This window comes from Lissotriton vulgaris, chromosome 3_2, assembly GCF_964263255.1.
Source record: "Lissotriton vulgaris chromosome 3_2, aLisVul1.2, whole genome shotgun sequence".
Classification (NCBI taxonomy): Eukaryota; Metazoa; Chordata; class Amphibia; order Caudata; family Salamandridae; genus Lissotriton; species Lissotriton vulgaris.
Window position 1 is genome coordinate 272664479 of NC_141690.1, and position 23150 is coordinate 272687628.

Sequence of the window (23150 nt, forward strand, 5' to 3'; positions counted from 1 at the left end):
CAGTATTCTAGCATTTAAATCTCGATACTCTGGTAGTAAAATTTCATTTGATAATTGATTTATAATGCCTAAACAATAATCACAATTAAAAATCAGTGTTGACAACCTCTAAAAAATATTTGGCCTTGATTTTACACCAGGTTTTTTAATTACACATATTTGTTTTAAATTGTTTCTCTAACTTTTTAGGAAGTTACTACAAACTAGGATTAATCATTTTAGTAGAATGGTTGGAATGATTGCTACAGATTCTTAATAAGACAAACCCTAAGTCACAGTAACCTCTACCTCATCCCACACAGCATGAAGGAACTGTAGTGTAGTTCCTATATTCCCAATACGCTCTGCGCATTGGAATAATATATCCTATAGATGTGACTTAGGACTTACGTGTACTAGGTCTCTATTGAATGTGTTAGACTTAATTGTGAGTGCCAGCTAGCTCAGAGTTCACTAGAAACTTTCTCGAGTTCACAAGAAGAGATTTAGTTTCAGACAACTGCATAAACATGACAACTTTGTTTCCCCAAGATAAAACTGATCTTCAGAGTCATGGAAACAATAGATATATATTTTACTCAGTCATTCATGCATGTTTCGTTTCACCAGAGTTTTCAGAGAAGTAGATAAACGGGCGTTTTCAATAAAATGTATTTACTGAACAGTCTTCTTTCTCATGCATAAGAAATGAACTTCTACAATCGTAATACTGGTTGCAAAGTATAATGCGTACAGTAAAAAGAGTAGGATAAAATAATACTGTAAGAGCATTGTATGGTTCCTAGACCATAGATAAATACATACATAAATAACAAAGGCTGAAATGTACTCAACTGGTGCTTCTAAAATACGCCTACCCCGATGTACCTAACTTAAGTCTAGTACGAGGGAAGAAGTAAGTGAGGTGTAGCATAAATTTAGTATTCTTTGCCAAGAATCTATCCAAGATTTATCTAAGGGTCTAATCAGCTCCGTACCTTGGTTTAGAATGAAGAAGGTCAGGCTCAGCACTCGATTTCCCAACAACCCACAAGGGTAGCTTGGAAACACTGAAGCTGGATTTCTCGGTGAGAGAAAAGACAGCGTCTCTCTCAGTGCGTCTGCTGGAGGGTCGGCTTCCTTCGGCACTTGCTGTAGCAGGATGCGTCGGGCAAGTAGATAGTTGAACCGCTCCAAACCACTGTGTGTTTGCTATGGCAAGTGTGGGCATATTTATACCTTGAAGGTGCTGAGTTTGACGTAAAGGTGGACATAATAACATCATCAAAGAGTATCAGTTCTTTGAAAACTCCACGAGTTCTTGGACAAGTCAGTATTCAAGCAAGGGGAAGTCCCTAGCTGCTGAAGTCGAGTTTTTCAAGAAATCGTTGTGGATTTTCGGAACTGGTGGAAGTAGCCCTGCTGTATTTGGGCTGCATGAGCTATGTCTAAATATGGTTATGATTGCTATGCCTATTAGGATATGGTGATTTATACCTATATAAGGGCATGAATCGGGACAATTACAGAAGGGTCCTAAAATGCTATACAACAGAACCTGTCCCTTTCATAAAACTCCAGTTAAAACCAATACATCTGATAAATAGATTGATGCAGGCATTCACATTGAAAAACATTTTTACAAAATGGGGTTATTGATTGGAGCTTGGGGGTGGAAACCCTTCTCAAGCAACAACCGCAATTCTTGTCTGGGTGACCCTGAAAAGTCAATAAATTCACCTAAGCTTAACCCCCTGGTAGACTGGCTCAAATGCAGTCCAGCTTAACTTAAAAGCAAGTGTAAAGTATTTATGAAGCACACAAACAGTAATAAATAAAGTGAAAACACAACCCAATTAAAATCCCATGCTAATTTACAAAACTATAGTACATTTTAAGAAACAAAATGACATTAGAACTACAAAAATCCAATTAGTAGAACTGAAGATATGCATTGTCAAAGTTTCAGGTTAAAACAGCACCTAAAAGCCACTCAGAGTCATCTGGTCGTGCGAGACTGGGGGAAAGTCACAGGTTCAGGTCGACCTTGATGCCGCGCAGGCCAGATACAGGGACTAGGTAATGTTCTCAAAGTCTGACACAGAGTTCTGTGGGCGCTGGAGCAACCGCAAGGAGCAGGGAGAGGAATGGCGGCGGATCCCCGCTGCAAAGAGAGGAGCTGATCGGGAGCCGCGAACGGTATTCACTAGAGGTTTTCCTTGGTGGGCACCGTGGGTTGTCACTGCTGTAATTCATAGTGCAGATCTTGCACTTTATTGCAAAAACTTGGGTTCATCAGAGCTTCGTGTGGGCAGTCAGTGTGCGGATGGGCCAGTGTGTGATCGTGAAACACCCACAACTTCAAGCTTTCTACTTTCCTTTACAGGAGGAGGTCAACTGATGCCAGCCAAGGGTCATGACCTGGGTTGGCACCTCTTGGGGATCAGGAATCCATTTCAACAGAGGCCAGTAGGCCTCAGGCATATCCAGTTGCAGGTCCAGTTGCAGCAGGTCAGCTGGGCAGTTGCAGGGAGGCCTCTAGAGCTTGTTATGTCCCTATAGCTCAGACAGGAGGTCTGCCAGCTGACTATTGGAGTCACTCTGGTACCCTGGGAAGAAGGGAGCAGGTCCAGTCTTTCATCTCAGAGAGCAGTCCTCCGGGGAACAAGGCAGGCTGCAAGCAGCAGGGCAGGCCCCTGGGGATCAAGGCAGGCCACAAGCAGAAGGGCAGGCCTCTGGGGAACAAGGCAAAGCGCAAGCAGCAGGACAGGCCTCTGGGGAACAAAGCAGACCTCTGGGGAACAAGGCAGGCCGCAAGCAGCAGGGAGGGCCTCTGAGGAACAAAGCAGGCCGCAAGCAGCAGGGCAGGCCTCTGGGGAGCAGGGCAGGGTGCAAGCAGCAGGACAGGCCTCTGGGGAACAAGGCAGGCTGCAAGCAGCAGGGCAGGCCTCTGGAGAAAAAGGCAGGCCGCAAGCAGCGGGGCAGGCGTCTGGGGAACAAGGCAGAGCGCAAGCAGCAGGACAGGCCTCTGGGGAACAAAGCAGACCTCTGGGGAAAAAGGCAGGCCGCAAGCAGCAGGGCAGGCCTCCGGAGAACAAGGCAGGCCGCAAGCAGCAGGGCAGGCCTCTGAGGAACAAGGCAGGCCGCAAGCAGCAGGACAGGCCTCTGGGGAACAAAGCAGTCCTTAGTAGGAAAGGCAGTCCATCTTCTGTAATGTCTTTAGTTTCAGGAGTGTACTGAAGAGTTGTTCAGGTGATCCACTATTTATACCTGGTCCCAGACTTTGTGTGTGGGGCGAACACCCTGTCCTATCATCAGATCGGATTCTGGAAAGTTCTTTCTTCCCCATGTACAGGCTCCACCCTGTCTAGGGCGACAATAGGTGGGTGTCAGAGGAATATGTCTCATTACAACGCGCGTGAGGTATTACATCGCAGTACCATTACAACGCAAGTCATTACAACGGCTTGCTCTATATGGCGCGCTGGACTTAATAGCATAAGTTACTATTCCAGCTCCCGTGTGTGCAACAGTAGGGAAGGTGTTCGAATACTACAGTATACTATTCCTTAGTTTAGAATACCATCTAATACCATCTACTTGCGTTGTAATGGTACTGCATTGTAAAGGTAACACGATGTGATGACCGCGGTGTAAAGGTTGTTTCCAGTGTCAGAGCCTTTTGAGGGTGCTTGAAGCAAGTCTTTTGAAGTACAAATGGGGCAGGGCACAGCTCTGCTCCTAGCCATCCTGCTTACATCCAGTCACTGTTGTCTTACTGTCTGGCAGGATTATACAAACCTCAAGAGCAGAGCCATTCACTGACAGAAGGCTCAAATGGTTAGGACAAGAACATTTTAACTATCAAAAAGTAATATTATGTATCAAAAAAAGGAGAGTGAGGAACGGAGGTAGCTAGTTCACTTCCCCGTATGATATTAGCGATAATCAAAAATAGCTAGCTATACTAGTAATGCTCATGTAGTGCGCGTCAGAAAAACATATTCGTTTTTATGAAGGTCCTCACCCACCAACCAAGTTGATGGCATGCTTCATCATCGGGCCCCACCCAAGGCTTCGAGTGTGCCTCGGGTGTGATGCGACATCTGTTTACAGCGGAGCAGAAAGTGTCAAGCGAGTGTGCAGTGTAGGTGTTGAGGGTGTACGTAAAACCTGTCCTAACGGTCCCAGTATCCACAGGATAATTTATTTGTGGGCCCTTGGCAGTATTAAAAGCAAGGCTAGTGGATGTGGTTGGAGAGACTTATGGGCTCCCACATCCGGTGTGGTCAACTAGTTTCAGCCAGGCCTTGTGTTAAATCTGGCTTGCGTCAGGTTTCCTCTAAGTTTATACCTGTAAGGAAAAGTGGACAAAACAACAAAGACACACACATATAAATGAGGACCATCTCAGGTACGGTTTTATCAGTGACTCCATTGTGTTGGGTCTAAGTGTTAATCGGAAGAAAACCGGAGGCGTTTTGTGGTTTGTGTCGGCGTGTGAATTAAACTGCTGAGTCGCGCAACTGTGCGGTACTGTGCTATAGTTTAGAGGCGGAATGAAAATAACCTAATTGTGACTAAGGTTTTGACCACAACAATGGTCGAATAATGTGCTTACTCTTATATTCCGGAGGACAAACTACATGAGTCCCTGGAGGGTGTCTAATTTGAAGGTAGCACTCCGGTGGAGAACAGAGAGTTTAAAAAAAATGAGGCGTCACCCTGTGCCTTAAAGTGGGCGCCGTATGCATTCTAAAATCAGTAAGAGCCACCCGGTCTGGCTCGTTCGGGGCATTTCATGGGGGCATATCCAATGTCCAGCGGTCTCCCGGGTATCACTTACTTGGTGCTTGATCAGGACCCACTTCTCAACCTACTTCGGCTAAACAGGAACTCCGTTGATGGTTTTGCGGTGTTTCTGTTGGTGTTTAAATAGCAACTAGACGCTGCAGCTGTAGCGAGTTCAGCGGAAGGCATGTCTCTGTGGCATGAGTAGCATCTACAGAAAAAAGGAACACAAACAACAGACTACCACCATGTAGAGTCATCGTGTGTGAATGCCTGTTTTGAATCGGTATTCATCGGATAATGTTTATGCCGAAGACTAGACAATTGTGGCAAAGCTTATATTTTCGGGTGTTAAGAGCATTGGGATGAACTAAAAGAATATATTTAAATGCAACTTGGGGCAGTTAACATTAAGATGTGTTTTAGGGCCATTTTTGGAGTCAATTTAGGTGAGCGTTTTAACCACATATTAAGCAACAAATGCGTCTGCTTAAAGTGCCGTATAATCAGTGGGTTCCCAGATTATCATATGTGGACATATGCTCTTTTGTTTGAGATCATAGCGGGGTGTGGCATTCAAGGCCACTGCTCAAGGGCGGTAATGGGATGCAGATCAGAAAAACTAGGTGGGTGGTGGTGAGCGACATATTGGCATCATAAAGGCCTGTGTTAGTGGGTCTTGGAGGTTGTGTAGGTGTTATACGGGGCACTATCATGAACCGTATTTAGCTCATGATGTGTATGTGTTCATCCCCAGGGGGTTTGAAGTTTCAACGACTGAGACTGTTCTAAGGTATATTATCATTTAACCCTTGGGTGTGGGTCGAGAGGCAGTATATCCAACGCTGTTCTTTAGCCAATAGGATTTTGTCATTATTGTTGGTGTGATAAGGCATATGTTCAATCACTGTCCAGGACATATCGTTGGGGGTATGTCCTTCTTGTAGGTATTGGTCCATAAGTTTGCTTTGCGTCTTCTTGCAGCGAATGGTGCTTCGGTGCTCTACAATTCTTGTCCTCACTTTCCGGGTTGTCATGCCTACGTACCTGTGTTTACAAAAACACTCAATGAGATATATTAGGTTGGTTGACTTGCAGTTTTTATGCAAATAGTGGCCATGATAGTACAACAGCCAAGACTGATGGCTTCCCCTCCCTGCGCACTCCAGTTCATTTTTTTAAGTTCAAGTTTATTGAAACCAAGTATAACAAGAAATAAAAAAGCAAGGCATCCAAACAATATAGAGTATACAGGAAATTTTAAAATACATACAAAAGATGCTTAAAAAATAGGATTCAATAAACAATAAAATCTGAAAGGGGGAAGGGAAAAAAGAAAAGGGAGATAAAAGAAAAATGGTATATGGAATTTCAGCAATAAACAGAGTAAAAATAGATTTAAGTATAAACACTGTATGCAGATAAGTGCCTAAGAGGTAAACGTATAAGCAAATGTGAATATAAATGTAACAATAATATTTGGCAATAACTAGAGAAAAAAGACAACAGGGATTAATCATGGTGGTTTGCGAACATCATCTGATTTGTTTGCATGAGAAACAGTGGAGGGAATTGGGGAAGATAAGGTGGATAAATAAGTAGTAAGAGGGATCCACAATAAGTCTCTTAATTTCTAGGGAGATGGGAGAAACATAATTAGTATCGAGTCTATGGTGAAAGCATATGGCATTCCACCAAGCTGAGTAAGTAACTTTTGACGCATCTTTCTAGTTGGAGGTTATCAAGTGCAGTGCAACAGCCAGTAGTAAGTCAAGCAACTGAAAGTGTGAAGGGGTTGGAGGCAGAGAAGGGGATAGTGAACCTAGGAAAATAACTGAGGGAGAGAAGTGGACTTTTATGTTAAAGATGGTGTTTATACGTGACCTAGTGGATTGCCAGAAGGTGTGGATATTAGGGCAATGAAAAAGCATAGGGGTTAAATCAGCACTTGTGCAGGGGCAAGACCAACAATTGGACGAAATGTCCCGGGATAAGGATGCCAATCGTGCTGCAGAGTATAGCAGGCGATGATAAATAAAATAAAGGGTTTGAGTAGCATTGGCTGCTCCTGAGGTTTTATGAATCTTTAACCATAAGTTATCCCATAAGGAAATGGGCCAGGAGAGCAACAGATCATGTCCCCAAGCCAATTCAGTCTTTGTTTTATGCCTTTCTGATGGAGATAAAAAACATTTGTAAATACTAGAGGCAGAAGGAAAGGAACTCAGGAGAGGAAAATTTGTGGAACACGAAATGGGCAGAACAGAAGATGAGGAAAGTGAATGAAGATAACTTTGAAGAGCAGGAAGTAGGAGATCGTATTGTTTTCTAAAAGAATTAGGAAGAAGAAATTGGGACTGAAGGTCGGAAAATGATAAAGGGTTGCCATCAAGTAGAACTTGGGAAATCCATGATAATCCTCTGGACCTCCAAGATTTCCATCATTGCACCATCAGGATTCAAGCAAGCCGGGCCGAAGACGGCTGAAATGCCAGAAACCGGTCCCCGGTAGCTTGTCTCCTTTCCAGTATAAGAATTGGCTTGTGTAGTTTGGTTTGCCCTGTTCCCATCATGCACTGGGACAGGAACAGACTCATTTGCATATAGTCAGGTTCTGAGCTGGGATGGTGCAGTGAGCTAAAAAACGGTGATGGATCAATCCCTGATCTCTTGACTGGGTAGGAGTATTCTGCATCATTCAGAAACTCTGTCCATCACCTTTTCCAAAATTGATTTTATCCACACTAAGTGTGGGAGGGTATGCTCAGACGTGAGTCCCTAGCTCATTGCACCATCAGGATTCAAGCAAGCCGGGCCGAAGACGGCTGAAATGCCAGAAACCGGTCCCCGGTAGCTTGTCTCCTTTCCAGTATAAGAATTGGCTTGTGTAGTTTGGTTTGCCCTGTTCCCATCATGCACTGGGACAGGAACAGACTAATTTGCATATAGTCAGGTTCTGAGCTGGGATGGTGCAGTGAGCTAAAAAACGGTGATGGATCAATCCCTGATCTCTTGACTGGGTAGGAGTATTCTGCATCATTCAGAAACTCTGTCCATCACCTTTTCCAAAATTGATTTTATCCACACTAAGTGTGGGAGGGTATGCTCAGACGTGAGTCCCTAGCTCATTGCACCATCAGGATTCAAGCAAGCCGGGCCGAAGACGGCTGAAATGCCAGAAACCGGTCCCCGGTAGCTTGTCTCCTTTCCAGTATAAGAATTGGCTTGTGTAGTTTGGTTTACCCTGTTCCCATCATGCACTGGGACAGGGACAGACTAATTTGCATATAGTCAGGTTCTGAGCTGGGATGGTGCAGTGAGCTAAAAAACGGTGATGGATCAATCCCTGATCTCTTGACTGGGTAGGAGTATTCTGCATCATTCAGAAACTCTGTCCATCACCTTTTCCAAAATTGATTTTATCCACACTAAGTGGGGGAGGGTATGCTCAGACGTGAGTCCCTAGCTCATTGCACCATCAGGATTCAAGCAAGCCGGGCCGAAGACGGCTGAAATGCCAGAAACCGGTCCCCGGTAGCTTGTCTCCTTTCCAGTATAAGAATTGGCTTGTGTAGTTTGGTTTGCCCTGTTCCCATCATGCACTGGGACAGGAACAGACTAATTTGCATATAGTCAGGTTCTGAGCTGGGATGGTGCAGTGAGCTAAAAAACGGTGATGGATCAATCCCTGATCTCTTGACTGGGTAGGAGTATTCTGCATCATTCAGAAACTCTGTCCATCACCTTTTCCAAAATTGATTTTATCCACACTAAGTGTGGGAGGGTATGCTCAGACGTGAGTCCCTAGCTCATTGCACCATCAGGATTCAAGCAAGCCGGGCCGAAGACGGCTGAAATGCCAGAAACCGGTCCCCGGTAGCTTGTCTCCTTTCCAGTATAAGAATTGGCTTGTGTAGTTTGGTTTGCCCTGTTCCCATCATGCACTGGGACAGGAACAGACTAATTTGCATATAGTCAGGTTCTGAGCTGGGATGGTGCAGTGAGCTAAAAAACGGTGATGGATCAATCCCTGATCTCTTGACTGGGTAGGAGTATTCTGCATCATTCAGAAACTCTGTCCATCACCTTTTCCAAAATTGATTTTATCCACACTAAGTGTGGGAGGGAATGCTCAGACGTGAGTCCCTAGCTCATTGCACCATCAGGATTCAAGCAAGCCGGGCCGAAGACGGCTGAAATGCCAGAAACCGGTCCCCGGTAGCTTGTCTCCTTTCCAGTATAAGAATTGGCTTGTGTAGTTTGGTTTGCCCTGTTCCCATCATGCACTGGGACAGGAACAGACTAATTTGCATATAGTCAGGTTCTGAGCTGGGATGGTGCAGTGAGCTAAAAAACGGTGATGGATCAATCCCTGATCTCTTGACTGGGTAGGAGTATTCTGCATCATTCAGAAACTCTGTCCATCACCTTTTCCAAAATTGATTTTATCCACACTAAGTGTGGGAGGGTATGCTCAGACGTGAGTCCCTAGCTCATTGCACCATCAGGATTCAAGCAAGCCGGGCCGAAGACGGCTGAAATGCCAGAAACCGGTCCCCGGTAGCTTGTCTCCTTTCCAGTATAAGAATTGGCTTGTGTAGTTTGGTTTGCCCTGTTCCCATCATGCACTGGGACAGGAACAGACTAATTTGCATATAGTCAGGTTCTGAGCTGGGATGGTGCAGTGAGCTAAAAAACGGTGATGGATCAATCCCTGATCTCTTGACTGGGTAGGAGTATTCTGCATCATTCAGAAACTCTGTCCATCACCTTTTCCAAAATTGATTTTATCCACACTAAGTGTGGGAGGGTATGCTCAGACGTGAGTCCCTAGCTCATTGCACCATCAGGATTCAAGCAAGCCGGGCCGAAGACGGCTGAAATGCCAGAAACCGGTCCCCGGTAGCTTGTCTCCTTTCCAGTATAAGAATTGGCTTGTGTAGTTTGGTTTGCCCTGTTCCCATCATGCACTGGGACAGGAACAGACTAATTTGCATATAGTCAGGTTCTGAGCTGGGATGGTGCAGTGAGCTAAAAAACGGTGATGGATCAATCCCTGATCTCTTGACTGTGTAGGAGTATTCTGCATCATTCAGAAACTCTGTCCATCACCTTTTCCAAAATTGATTTTATCCACACTAAGTGTGGGAGGGTATGCTCAGACGTGAGTCCCTAGCTCATTGCACCATCAGGATTCAAGCAAGCCGGGCCGAAGACGGCTGAAATGCCAGAAACCGGTCCCCGGTAGCTTGTCTCCTTTCCAGTATAAGAATTGGCTTGTGTAGTTTGGTTTGCCCTGTTCCCATCATGCACTGGGACAAGAACAGACTAATTTGCATATAGTCAGGTTCTGAGCTGGGATGGTGCAGTGAGCTAAAAAACGGTGATGGATCAATCCCTGATCTCTTGACTGGGTAGGAGTATTCTGCATCATTCAGAAACTCTGTCCATCACCTTTTCCAAAATTGATAAAAAACATTTGTAAATACTAGAGGCAGAAGGAAAGGAACTCAGGAGAGGAAAATTTGTGGAACACAAAATGGGCAGAACAGAAGATGAGGAAAGTGAATGAAGATAACTTTGAAGAGCAGGAAGTAGGAGATCGTATTGTTTTCTAAAAGAATTAGGAAGAAGAAATTGGGACTGAAGGTCGGAAAATGATAAAGGGTTGCCATCAAGTAGAACTTGGGAAATCCATGATAATCCTCTGGACCTCCAAGATTTCCATCAAAAAGAGCGATTTTTAATGAGCAAAGATTTGTTATGCTAAATAGGTTGTTGAGATAGCGTAGTGAGAGAAGGGTATGAGGCACGTAAAAGGGAAGTCAAAATTTGACGAGTATGAGCAATAACGGAAGCATGCAAAAAAGAAGTATCAGCAGTAAATGTAAGAGTTTCAAGAAAGTTAAAAGGCGAAGCAAAGTATTTTTAAATGAATAACCAAACTGGTGGATAATCAGATAACCATCGAGAAGCTTGTCTAAGCGAAAATGCAAAATGATAAGATTTGAAGTCAGGGAATTTAAGACCGCCGTCGATTTTATCTTTTTTGAGACTAGATAAGGCTATCCGGGGAGTCTTATTTTTCCAGAGGTATTTCGACAAGATTGAATCTATTCTTTTAAAATAATATCCAGGGATGTGGACAGGTATCATAGAAGGAGAATATAAAATTATGGGAGCTAGCATCATTTTTGTAGAATACACTCTTCCCCACCATTAATCAGTTAATTTTTTGGTAATGTACTCAAAATTAAATTTTAAGGAGTCAGAAATATTAGAAGAAAACCATAATCCCAAATATTTTAATTTAGTCGGTTGCCAGGAAAAACTGGTTTGTGTAAAATAGTGGCAATGACATAAAACGTTAAGGGGTAGAACTTCGCATTTATCCAGATTGAGGCAATAGCCTGAAATTTGCGAAAAGGTATCAACCTGATGAAAAAAGGAAGGAAGAGAGGTAGCTGGGTTAGAGCAGTAGAGCAGAATGTCATCAGCATAGACAGACAAAAGTGAAGTAGTGTGGCTCACTGGTTAGAGGCGGCAGACCCGAGAGCAGAGGACGGCCCGGGACCAGGGTTCGATTCCCGGCGCGGCAGGTTTCTGGACCAGGGTCAGCGGACTCGATAATTCTCTCGCCTCGGTGCCCACTCTGATCAGCGATCACACTCGGCAACTCTGGGCATTAGCTTGCCTCATCTTCACTAACGGCCCCACCAGACCGCCGGGGATGCCTGGTCTCACCCTGGAGATACCCATTAAGGGACCATCTCTCAGGGAAGCCAGGAAGGGTTTCGCAGCGGTCGAAGCGCCTTGGGACCCTACGGGTAAGTAGTGCGCTATATAAATGCCTATACATACATACATACAATTTAATTTGATCGGAACCAAGGTGGAAACCAGTAATTAGTTTATCCTGTCTTATATTAGTCAAAAAGGGTTCTAACGCAACGATAAATAACAAAGGGGACAAAGGGCAACCTTGGCAAACACCCCTAGAAAGAGAGAAATAATCTGAGATTTTCCCATTGGCAAAAATAGAAGCCCTAGGGCCCGAATACAATAGGGATATAAGTGAGATAATTTTTTGGGGAAAACCGATCCATTTGAGAGCGTGAAACATAAAATCCCAACCCATCCTATCAAATGCTTTTTCAGCGTCTAAAGTTATAGCGGCAAGTGGATAATGTAAAGAAGATGCTTTACTAGGAACCTTAAAGACGACTCTGGAATTATCGGAGGATAAGCGTCCTTTAACGAAACCGGATTGTTCTGGTCCAATAAGTTCAGGTAGTATGGGGTCGATACTTAAAGCGAGAATTTTTGCAAAGATCTTATAATCTGTATTTACAAGCAAAATAAGATGATAATTTTTACAAAAAGAGTGGTCCTTATCATCTTTGGGGATTAAACAAATCATAGCTTCTTGAAAAGTTCCTTGGGAGGAACCAGCCGTGACAAAGGAATTAAATAGGAGAAGAAGGTGAGGAAGAAGAAGTTTCGAAAAATGGTCATAATATTCGATGGTAAAACCGTCAGGTCCAGGAGCTTTACTGCGTTTTAAGACTGAAACGGCATGAGAAATTTCTTTCAGGGTTACATAGGTCTGCAGCAAATCAAAATTAACCTTGTTGAAGGGAGGAGGAGTGAGTGATTGAAAGTAGGAGGTTGTATCAGAATGAAGAGGTTGTATTTCAGGGGTGTAAAGATGTTTGTAGAAAGTAACAAATTCTTGTAAGATCTCGTCGTCCTTAAAGAGAGAAGCACCGTCAGGATTGGTAATGGAAGTGATCCTAGTTCTGTCGCGGCGGGTTTTTAAGTAGGTAGCTAAGAGTTTCTCCAGATTATTCTGACCTCCATAGTATCGTGCGCTACTTATCAGAAGATAAGAAGCTGCAGCTTCAGTGGATAATTTATTAAAAGTAACTTTGGCGGAGATAAGATCTTTTAAAGAGGATTCCGAAAAAGAATAGTAATAGACATACTCAAGTTTTTTAATGTTAGTAAGAAGTTGGATAGACTGTTTTTCGAATTTCTTTTTCTTTTGAGAGACATAATTAATTATGAAACCTCTCGCAGTTGCCTTAAAAGAATCCCAAATCATAGTTGGAGAAGAATCTGAGACGGTATTAATCGTAAAAAAGTCTGTAGCAAAAGAACTAAATTGGGTGGAAAATTTAGGATCTGCAAGGAGGGAATTATTAAAACGCCATCTGCCAGAGGACGGTAAAAAAAGGGAATTAGATCAAAGTCAACAAAAACCGGGGCATGATCAGAGATTAAGATAGAACCTATCTCCGAATGTAGAACATGTTGAGCAAGGGATCTGCTAAAAAATAGATAATCAATGCGAGACTGCGTTTTATGTGGGGGGGAGAAAAGGCTATATTCCAAAAAATCTGGATGACAAAGTCTCCAAACATCGACTAAGGATTTACGACGAATGGCAGAGGTAAATTGGGTGTGCATTTTAGAGTGTACAAATTTAACTAGGGAGAGTCTATCTAATATTGGATCATGAGTTTGATTACAATCTCCACCAAAAATAAGATAGTCATTATCAAAAGAAAGCAATTTGTCTGAAATCTGTACCAAAAATTGATTATCAACTGAAACAGGAGCATAAACATTAAAAACAACCAATGATACATTATCTATTAACAATTTGATAATCACCCAACGACCATCAGAATCAATTTCATGGTGGGCAATAGAAACATTAAACTTTTTATGACAAAGGATGACAACATCATTCTTTTTCCCCAAAGCTGGGGAAGAATAAACATTACCTACCCAAAATCTTTTTAATTTAGAAGATTCAGTATCTGATAAGTGGGTTTCCTGTAACAAGGCAATGTCTGTTTTTAAGTTATTTAAATGGGATAATACTCGTTGTCTTTTAATGGGATTATTTAAATCTTTAACATTCCATGTAGTAACTCTGAATGTGTCGGAGATAAGATAAGAACATTAGTCAAAAAGCATACAATGTAATGAACAATTGTAAACAGTAAACTATGCATTGTGCAAGAGAGAGTACATTTGAAAATAGAGAAATGATAGGGAAGAGATTTGTGGAAAGTAAAGATGAGTAGAATGATGAAAGAGACAAAAAGTAACAGGAGATAGGAAGATCGCAGATAAAAGGATATAGAGAAGAGAAGAAAAACAAACCTAGAAGAATTAAAAAGAAGAAAAGAGGAGAAAAAGCAAGCAGTGAAAAAAGGAAACAATAAAAGAATACTACACAAGAAAAACCAAAACAAAACATGACGTAGAAACAAGAACATACCTATACAAGGAAGATTCAACGAGACAAGGGGAGGGATAGATCCACACAGGATGGACGATACAACCAGGGCGGACCAAACGAAGTACCAGGACGCATCACGTCAGGAAGAGGGAAGAACTGCGGGAATAAAAAACAATAACATGGGAATAATGAAGCAAATATGGAACAGGCATAGGAAATAAACCTAGTTAAGTGAAAAATAAGAAAAGAGAAATAACATCAGCAGAAGAATTCACATAATCAACCAGCATTTGAAGAGGAAGAGTCCATGGCATCTGTTTTGTGAGAATTTATGAAACTTTGAAGGCGTATCGGATCTTCATAAGTCGTAGTTTTGTTGTTGTATGTGACCTTAATGAGGCACGGATGAAAGAGACCAAAACGAGCACCCATTGCGCTAAGGTCCGGTCTCATATTAAGGAAAGCTTTCCTTCTGTTGGTGGTACCTTTGGCGTAATGCAGAGCAAAGAATAAAGTAGAGCCAGACCAGGTGATGCGTTGGGAGGATTTAGCCGCTGCTAAAATTCGTAACAAATCCGTATACTCCAAAAAGTATATGATGACTACTCTTGGTTTCTAGGAAGGAGAAGCAGAAGAAGAGGGGCAACCCAATCTGTGTGCTCTTTGGATGTTAAGAACGGTAGTATCTGGCAAGTGGAGGACTTTGGGAAGGAAGGATTTAAAGAACGCAATTGGTTTAGACCCTTCTGCACCTTCCACTAGTCCATAAATGCGAAGATTATTGCGCCAATTACGATTTTCAAGGTCCTCAACCTGTCGTTGGAGCACAGTGACTTGAGATTGAAGTGGAGAAACTTTAGCACAAGTATCTGTAACAGAAGACAAAGAGTGTTCAACTGCAGTCATTCTTGTATCAAGTTGTGCCCAATTGTCAGTAAGGACTTGTAATTTTGCGTTGGTATCTTCCGTGAAGTGCCCTAATCTCTTCCTATAGTATCTCCATAGATACAGGTGAGGTCCCCTTAGGCGGAGATGGAGGGTTTTGTTTGAGACGTTTGGAGAGAGATTTTCCTGATGATGTTGCAGCAGGATCTGTAGCCGCCACAGTATCCGTAGAAGAGGATGACGAAGACTCTTCCAATTTAGAAAACTCAGAAAATTTTGGGGAGTTTTTAACAAAGACGTGCTTCACAGAAGCTTTCATAGGATGAACGCCTTTAATTCTGCCCATAAAGACCAAGGAAAGCAAGATGAAATGCGTCACTTACTGATTGTCGTGCTTCAGTGCGCACTAGAGATGAGTTCACAGGACCATTCACAATGGTTGCTACAGAGAGGTCCTTGTAAAAGCTTCCTCAGTAAAAAATATTTAAATAAAGCATGCAAAAATAGTCATTCATGAGATATTCAGGTCAAGAAAATATGTTTAAGGGCACGTCACTCTAAGGTCAAGGAGGAAAAGGAGCCAGTATATCGGTGAAAATCAACCCACAAAATGGCTGGCGTGATCAAAGCCTGTGAGATAGTCTTCCAATGATCCAGATGGCATGTAATAGGCTCAGAGGTGCAAAAACATGTCAAAAAACAAGCCTGCAGCATTAAATGAACAGCATCATAAGTCACATTTCTTCAAGGAATAATAGGGAGCCACAGTTCCACAAAAAAGCAACAAAAATCGGCACCTCAGCGCTCGCGGAAAAAACAAAATGGCGGTCGCGATACTACGACGGTAAGAATGTAAACTCACGGCATCCAAAAAGGCACCCCTGCGCCGTGAAATGCATCCGCAGGCATTGCAGAATGAGGAGGAGGTGTTCCGATGTCGAAATATAATGGTCGTGGCGCCGAAGTGCAGCTGGAAACGTGAAGCCGCCAGAAGTCCCCGAAGAGCCTCACCAAGGCGCCGCCATTCCCGTCAGGCGCCAAGCCACGCCCCCTCTAGTTCATTTTAATGATCATTCTTTCATGAGCTCCAGCTAGGTCTGATGGATGATAGGATGTGGTCTCATGATGTCTGACCTGTTTAAAAGGGTAAAAGGGTCCTTGGAAGCCTGTAAGATATATTATAGGGTGGTAGAGGAGAAGCTGTTCCACTACATGCATATAACACACATATAACACACTAAGTGATGCACGCACACCATGGTTAGAGGAGGTGCCTTGAGACCATCACAGGTGATTGTGCACTTTACAAATACACATAACATAATGAGAGAACTAACTCTCTTAAAGAAATTCATGAAATCAGTGGCATGGTCAAGGAGCATTATCACCTTAACCTATGGATAATTTAAGCATATATGGTTGTACTGCCAACCCATAAGACCCTACTGGGTAGAACTCCTTGCAGCTATGACAGCATATTGGGCTACCTTATCCACAGCAACATGGCTTTCTTGCTATTGCGTATACGATCGCGACCTTAAATATATGGAAAACTGTTCACTCCATATTGAAACGAGTCTTGCATACCTGGGGTCGATGTGAATGTAATAAGAGAAAAAACGTGCCATTTGTCAAAGGAGGCTGAGTGAGGGGATCCTAGTCTCTGCATTTCCAAGGCACATGTTCTGGAAAGCCTCTCCATTATGGATATACATGTCCCTCAACCCCAAGACAGTTAACAGGTTCCAAAGACATTTCAAGAAAGCATTTAAGCAAGCCTCTCCCTGTGTACAATCTGACCAGAGTGCCACGTATGGCTGGTGTTTCTGAAGTGTGCATCTAGTTAGCTAATAATGGGGCATTGTACAGCGGCCGGGCCTCATTACAGATCCTGCACCATCACATCTGGCACCGTCTGAGCTCCTCGTCTGGTGTGCGCCTCCAGTTTTTGTTAGCTTGGCAGAGAGGGGGCTTGGTGCAGAGGGTCTTGCAGCAAATGTTAAAGAAACCCAAGCTTGCGAGGAGAGCCGGTGAAGACCCTCTAGCACAAGGGTGACATGGTGGGATTCCTTCAGCCCCTTGCTGAGCCGCCCTGCTGCTTTAAGGATACAACTCAGGGGAGCGAGTGGTCCCTGGGATGCCGCTGAGCGGGGTCCTGTCTCCATCTATGCCAGGGAGGACTGGAGCTTGAACTATGTCCTGAAGACCTCACCAGAAGAGGTTGAAATCCCCTGTCCAGATCATGTCCCTCTCAGCAAAATCAGTTTCTTTGCATAGTTCATTAAAACCAGTGCAGATTAAAACAAGAAAGAACAACACACATTTTAAGACCAGAGTAAAACAAATGTAACTTTTACATACTTATTTAAATGTTGCATGAAAAGGAATCCTACAGTCGTACTAGTGTTAAATATCCGTACCTGGCTGCCTCTATGCCACTGAAGGTGTGTGTTTGGTGCTACCTCGTGGCCTCCCCAGTGCTTGTCCTGACCCCGGAGGCTGCCCTCCAAAACTGCTTTACATACCTGTACTTGGCACGGCTTCGAGTGCACCCTGTTTCCATTGGTTAACACTGGGCACCCGAGTCCGAATCCGAACTCTGTACCCAGCTGCCTCAGTGCCGCTAGTGGTGCAGTATTTTAAAAAAATCTTTTTATTGACCTTGCAGATGCATTACATACATCATCAATCAACTGTAGCAGTTATAACATGTAGAAATTCAAAAAGAGTTAGCTTCCCGTCATCCCCGGTGTTCTCATGACCCTTTCCCCCCCCCACCCGGATAGATATTTCGGGTCGTCCATGTTTGGGCTGTTTGGGCTAGCAATTAACTGCATGCCTTACTTTATTTGTATCATGTACCATTTCAGATCCCCCTGTATTCCATCCACTTGCTCCATTTCTCTGGGCATCTCCGACTACAATAGACTTCTTTTTCGGCTGCTCCACACCAGTCAACCGGTGGTGCAGTCTTGGTGCTCACTTGAACCTTGCCCTGTGTTGACCTAAACCCTGAAGATTGGCTTTGTGAGTGAAGTACTTACCTATGAAATTGCATTTCTGTTTTCCTCTCATAGAATAACATTGCTCATTTGAACCATTGCACTAAGTGTGTATTTTTCTTGAACTGTACTGCTGTTTTTAAAGACTGTATGTAACTACTGAACTGAAATCCTGCACTAAGTATTGATTTACTGTATTTAGGAGTATTGCCAGTTTAAAAACTGTACTTACCTGCAAAAAAGCCTTTTTGGTTCTAGTAATAAAATTAACAAAGTCATATTTTTTACAAAATATTTGTTCTTGGATTTAGTCATTAAGTGTGTGTAATCATTTCTTGCCTGAGTGTATAGAACAAATGTTTAACACAGCCATCTGATAAGACTAACTGCTCACCCACGCAACCACAAAAGAGTGCCTTATTATCTACTTTAGCTCCTGTAAAGCCTCTGGGGATCCACTGGACTCTGTGCACCCTATACCTTACAGTCAGACCAAACAAGCAGTTGCAAAGCCAATAGGTCTCGGCAATCTGAGAGTCATTAGAGTTGTCAATGACAATGTCTTTCAGCAATGTGTTATGTTTATGGATGTAAGTGGGATGAAGTGGAACTATGTGTATTGGATTTGAATTGTTTGTTGTGGAATTGTGAGGCGTGGAATTGTGTGGTATTGAGTGGAGTTATATGTAGTGGAATTATGTGGTATTTTCTGCAGTGGAAATATGTGGATAGTAATGATGTGATATTAAGTGTACTACAATTATGTGGAGTGGTAGTATGTGTTATGGAGTGTGATTTTGTGGAGTGGTATTGTGTGCTGTGGAATGGCATGTAATGGAGTGCAATTAAGTGGTGTAATGTTGAATATTGTGACATGATGTGGAGTTCTGTAGTGTGGATTGGATGTATGTAGTGTAGAGTGGAATTGTATTTTGGAATGGAATTATGTAGTTTGTTGTGGAATTATGTGGTGTGGAATGGAGATGTGTGAAGTTCAATTATGTGGTGTGGAACTGTGTGAAAATATGTTAAGAGGAAATATGCTGCATGGTGTGGAGTGTATTTATGTAGATTGTTGCTATGTGGCATTGAGTGGTTTTATGTGGGGGTGTATTTAGTTTGTATTGAGTAGAGTGAAATTATGTGAAGTTGAAAAACATTTTGAAAAGGCCATACATTCCATAAAATTGACCATCGGTGTCCAAAACGTGTGTGCTTATTACTGGAATTCCTTCCAGTTGCAGTTTTTGTTGATATAACTATAGCATTTTTTAAATTACAATACACACTTTCATACTGTTTTGCAGCAGTTCATGTGGTAGATTATTAAAACAAACCTGGAACTGTGTCCCACCAGTTGGCTGACAATTAGGGGGAAAACGGCTAATTGCAGTTTTAAGCAATACGACAGGCTGCAGGAGGGCAGTAGCAAACAACACCCCATGATGGTGGGAGAGATAAGGGACAAGCAGATGTGAAGACACAGGAGGGAGCAAGCGACTGCAGGAGAAAGAGCCTGAAACAGCAACTTTCAAGCAATGAAGATGGGGCAAGATGGGGTGCATATGTCTGCTTCTCAGGGCTCATTTAACTTACTGCTTTGAAGCCATCTAACCACTTAACAAGAGCCCACACAAAGCCCAAAACGTCAGAGTGTCAAGTTTGACAAAGACAGGTGCAAGCATTGCTTGGCAACCCTTACAGCAGGCCATCTAGGGAAGCCAAGATGAATTTATAAGTCAAATAAATAAATAAGGCTTGTATCAAGTGCCGTCAGCCCATGTAATAGGCAGGCCAGTCAGCTGCTTTGCTGCCTGCTGATGGTAAACATATCCAGAGGGAAAAGAATTCCTCAAAATCTTGCATATTAATGCTCAGTGTCGCACTCAATGATGCTTGCCGAAGCACTAACTCCCAGCTCCTGAGTTCAGATCCGGTGGCTAATTACTCCAGATCACGCTTGCTCTGCCGTACCCAATGGAGAAATAGATGCCCGTGCCTTCTATTGCCCTATAAAATTCCAGTGACAGCTGAGATTGGGGCTCTAAACTGCAAGAGCTGTAGCTACCATGGTTAGAGATGGGCAAGCCAACACCCGCTCAAAGCTCTGAAAGGGTTTGCAATGTAGATAATGCAACCCATAGGGTTTATCAAATACTCGAAGAATGTATCTCTTTAACATTTGTAAACTTAGATATTAATATGGCACATTATGGCACACCACTGAGAGGTACTTGATCAAAGTGATAGTCTTTAAACGTTTAAAAAAAATGCGAACAGCCCTGGGAGTTGGAGGGTCAGGAGGAGAGGATATGATGATATGGCCAGAGCTGCCGACTATGGAGCTGGGAAACTGGGTTAGAGTTTTAGCATCGGCACAATATCCTGTGATGTTGGGCATATCCCTTAATCTTTCTGTTCCTACAAAATCGAAAGTGTCCTTGTGTAAAATGACTGGTGCTCACGTAAAGCGCTCTAATAATTCATTCGGTTGGTATTCTTGTTACATAAAACTTCATTAAAAAAAGAAAAAGAGACGGAGGACAAATTGCATGAACTGAAAACGAAAGCACTGTATGGAGTGCTCCAAAACAAAGAACTAGGGCCTGTTTGAACCCCCAACTCACCTGTGAAAACAGAAAGGAAAAACAAACCGCGGTGGATCACTCAACAGTTGCAACTGAGAATGATGCGAGTAAAAAAAATCAAAACAGCAGCGCTTGTGAAAAAGTCTCTTAAAGAAATAAAAAAAATTGTCCCGAAACAATGCCCTAAAATGGCTGCTGCATATGTTTAGGAGTAGTTGGTTGCTGCACTTGGGGAGGGATAAACTCTAGAACAGCCATGACGTATGCATGCAATGGACAAATGAGGATAACGAATAATTGAGCGAAATGGAGTCAGCAAATCGGAAGCCTATGGGTGGGCTGAAGCCCACAGAGGAGATACAACATGTCTCTTTTTGAGACAGCGCATGCACGCTGCCTAGAGCCGAGCGCTAAAACGTAGCTTCCTGTTCATTGGCATGTCAGCAGTGTGGGACAGTTGTAGCCTGAAAAAAATGTTTTCTCTTTTTTCCTTCAAATCAATGCATTTTAAATAAAACTCCATAGACAATGATGGCGCCTTGAATATTTTCTGAAGGGGAATATTATGTGATATTTGTTGCTAATCTCAGACTGAAATTAAGACAGTTTCAAAATTTCTAAGAGAGAAATGATTCAGTTCGTGTTTTCTGGTATTTGCAATCTGCAGCCTAGAATGTCTTTCTGAACACAGAAGGAATACCACATGTGAATGCACCTGTGTTTTTCAAGTAGCCCCGAGGTTGCTGGAGCACAGCTTTGTAACGTACGCAGATATCGTGAAGGCAGAGCAGACATCAAGCAGGAGCTACAGCAGGGATCTCAGCACAGGGCTTAAAACATGTGTAAACTTTCAAGGTTGTAGTCTTCATATTAGAGGTAAAATGATCATGTTGTACTGACTGGAGGTCACAGAGGAGCACCTCAACTTCACCCTCATCCACAATCCTACCCCCTTCCTCGACCGACACCTACTCTGCAGCCAAGGAACTACACCGCTGGATCACCACTGCGCAGATAAGCTCACACCACTCCGCACCACCGACAGACAATGCCCATGAAGGCCACCTGGTTCACCTCTGACCTCCAAGGAGCCAGACGCTATTGCAGATGACTCGAAAAACAATGGAGAAACAGCTAAACCTCAGAATTCCTGACCACCTACAAGAATGCTTTGACAGAATACATCCAACTCATAAGATCCACAAAGAAGGCCTTCATCTGGAACAAAATCCTCACCAACTCCAGCAACTCAATGGAACTCTTCAACATCTTCCTGCAATTCACCAAACCCCCTCAGCGAAGCCTCAGACATCACTCCCTCCAAGGACCTCTGCAAAAAGCTTGGCACCTACTTCCATCTGAAAATAAAGGCACTCTATGACAACTTCAGCGAGCAGACTCCAGAAACCACCCTTCCCTCCAGTGACAACAGCCAGCCCACCATCACCGCCTGGATCCCGGTACCACCAAGACCATTAAGAACACTTAATCAGGAGCCCCCACTGACCTTGCCCCCCGCACATCTTCCACAGAGCTGCCGCCACCATAGTGCCCGAGCTATGACACACCATCAATGCCTCCTTCGAATCTGGCTTTTTCCCGAGGACTGGAAACGCGCAGAAGTCAAGCCCCATCTCAAGAAACCCTCTGCAGACCGGACAGACCTGAAGAACTACTGACCCATCTCCCTCCTTCCCTACGCAGCCAAAGTCACTGAGAAGATCGCCAACACCCAGCTAACAAACTTCATCAAAGAGAACTTCATCTTCGACCCCTCCCAATCCGGATTCCGCAGCAACCACAGCACCGAGACTGACCTATTTGGCACAACAGACGACAGCTCCATGCTCCTAGTCCAAAGCCACACCTCAGCCCTCATCCTACTCGACCTCTCTGCAGCCCTCGACACCGTCGCACACCGCACTCTACGCAGCCAGACTCCATGATGCTGGAATACAGAGAACTGCCCTCGACTGGCTTCACCCCTTCCTCGCTGGCAGAACCAAAAGGATCAGACCCCCTCCATTCCTCTCGGAACCCACAGAGATCAACTCTGGAGTGCCACAAGGATTATCGCTCACCCCACGCTCTTCAACACCGACCTGTCCTCCCTCGCCGCCATCGTCAGACAGCATAGACTCAGCATTGTATCCTAAACCGATGACACCTAGCTCATCCTCTCCCTCATGCAGGACCCCAAAACCATCAGACTTCTCTTCCAAGAAGGAATGAAAGACGTTGCAGCTTGCATGAGCAGCAGCTGTCGGAAAATCAACTCAGAGCAGACAGAGGCCCTCATGATTGGGCCCACCCCATCAGCTCCTGGACCATGGGCGGAACCTCAGCAGCATACTCGACTACACCCTCATCATGACCCGACAGATCAACATCGTCACCTCCACCTGCTTCAACACCCTCAGCATCTTCCGCAAGAAATTTAAGTGGATCCCTCGAAGCGAGGAAGACCATCACCCAAACACTCATAACAAGCAGACTGAACTACAGAAATGCCCTCTTTGCGGTAATCAACAAATCCCTGCTACGCAAACTCCAGACCATCCAGAACACCACAAGCAGAATTGTCCTCAGCATCCCACGACATAAGCACATCAGTCAACTCCTGCAAGACCTACACTGGCTCCCCGTCGAGAA

The 23150-nt window shown here is 43.7% G+C and overlaps 1 protein-coding gene and 1 long non-coding RNA gene across 3 annotated transcripts in view; both read left to right on the forward strand.

The window, feature by feature from the left end:
• The window catches only part of LOC147725669 (endonuclease domain-containing 1 protein-like), a 74158-nt gene that overhangs the window by 48024 nt on the left and 2984 nt on the right, over positions 1-23150 (forward strand). The gene's annotated exons all lie outside the window — the stretch shown is intronic.
• Positions 314-10897, forward strand: LOC147725670 (uncharacterized). The gene is made up of 3 exons (XR_015309798.1): positions 314-2671; positions 3063-7048; positions 10336-10897. It is a non-coding gene; the product is annotated as an uncharacterized LOC147725670 (long non-coding RNA).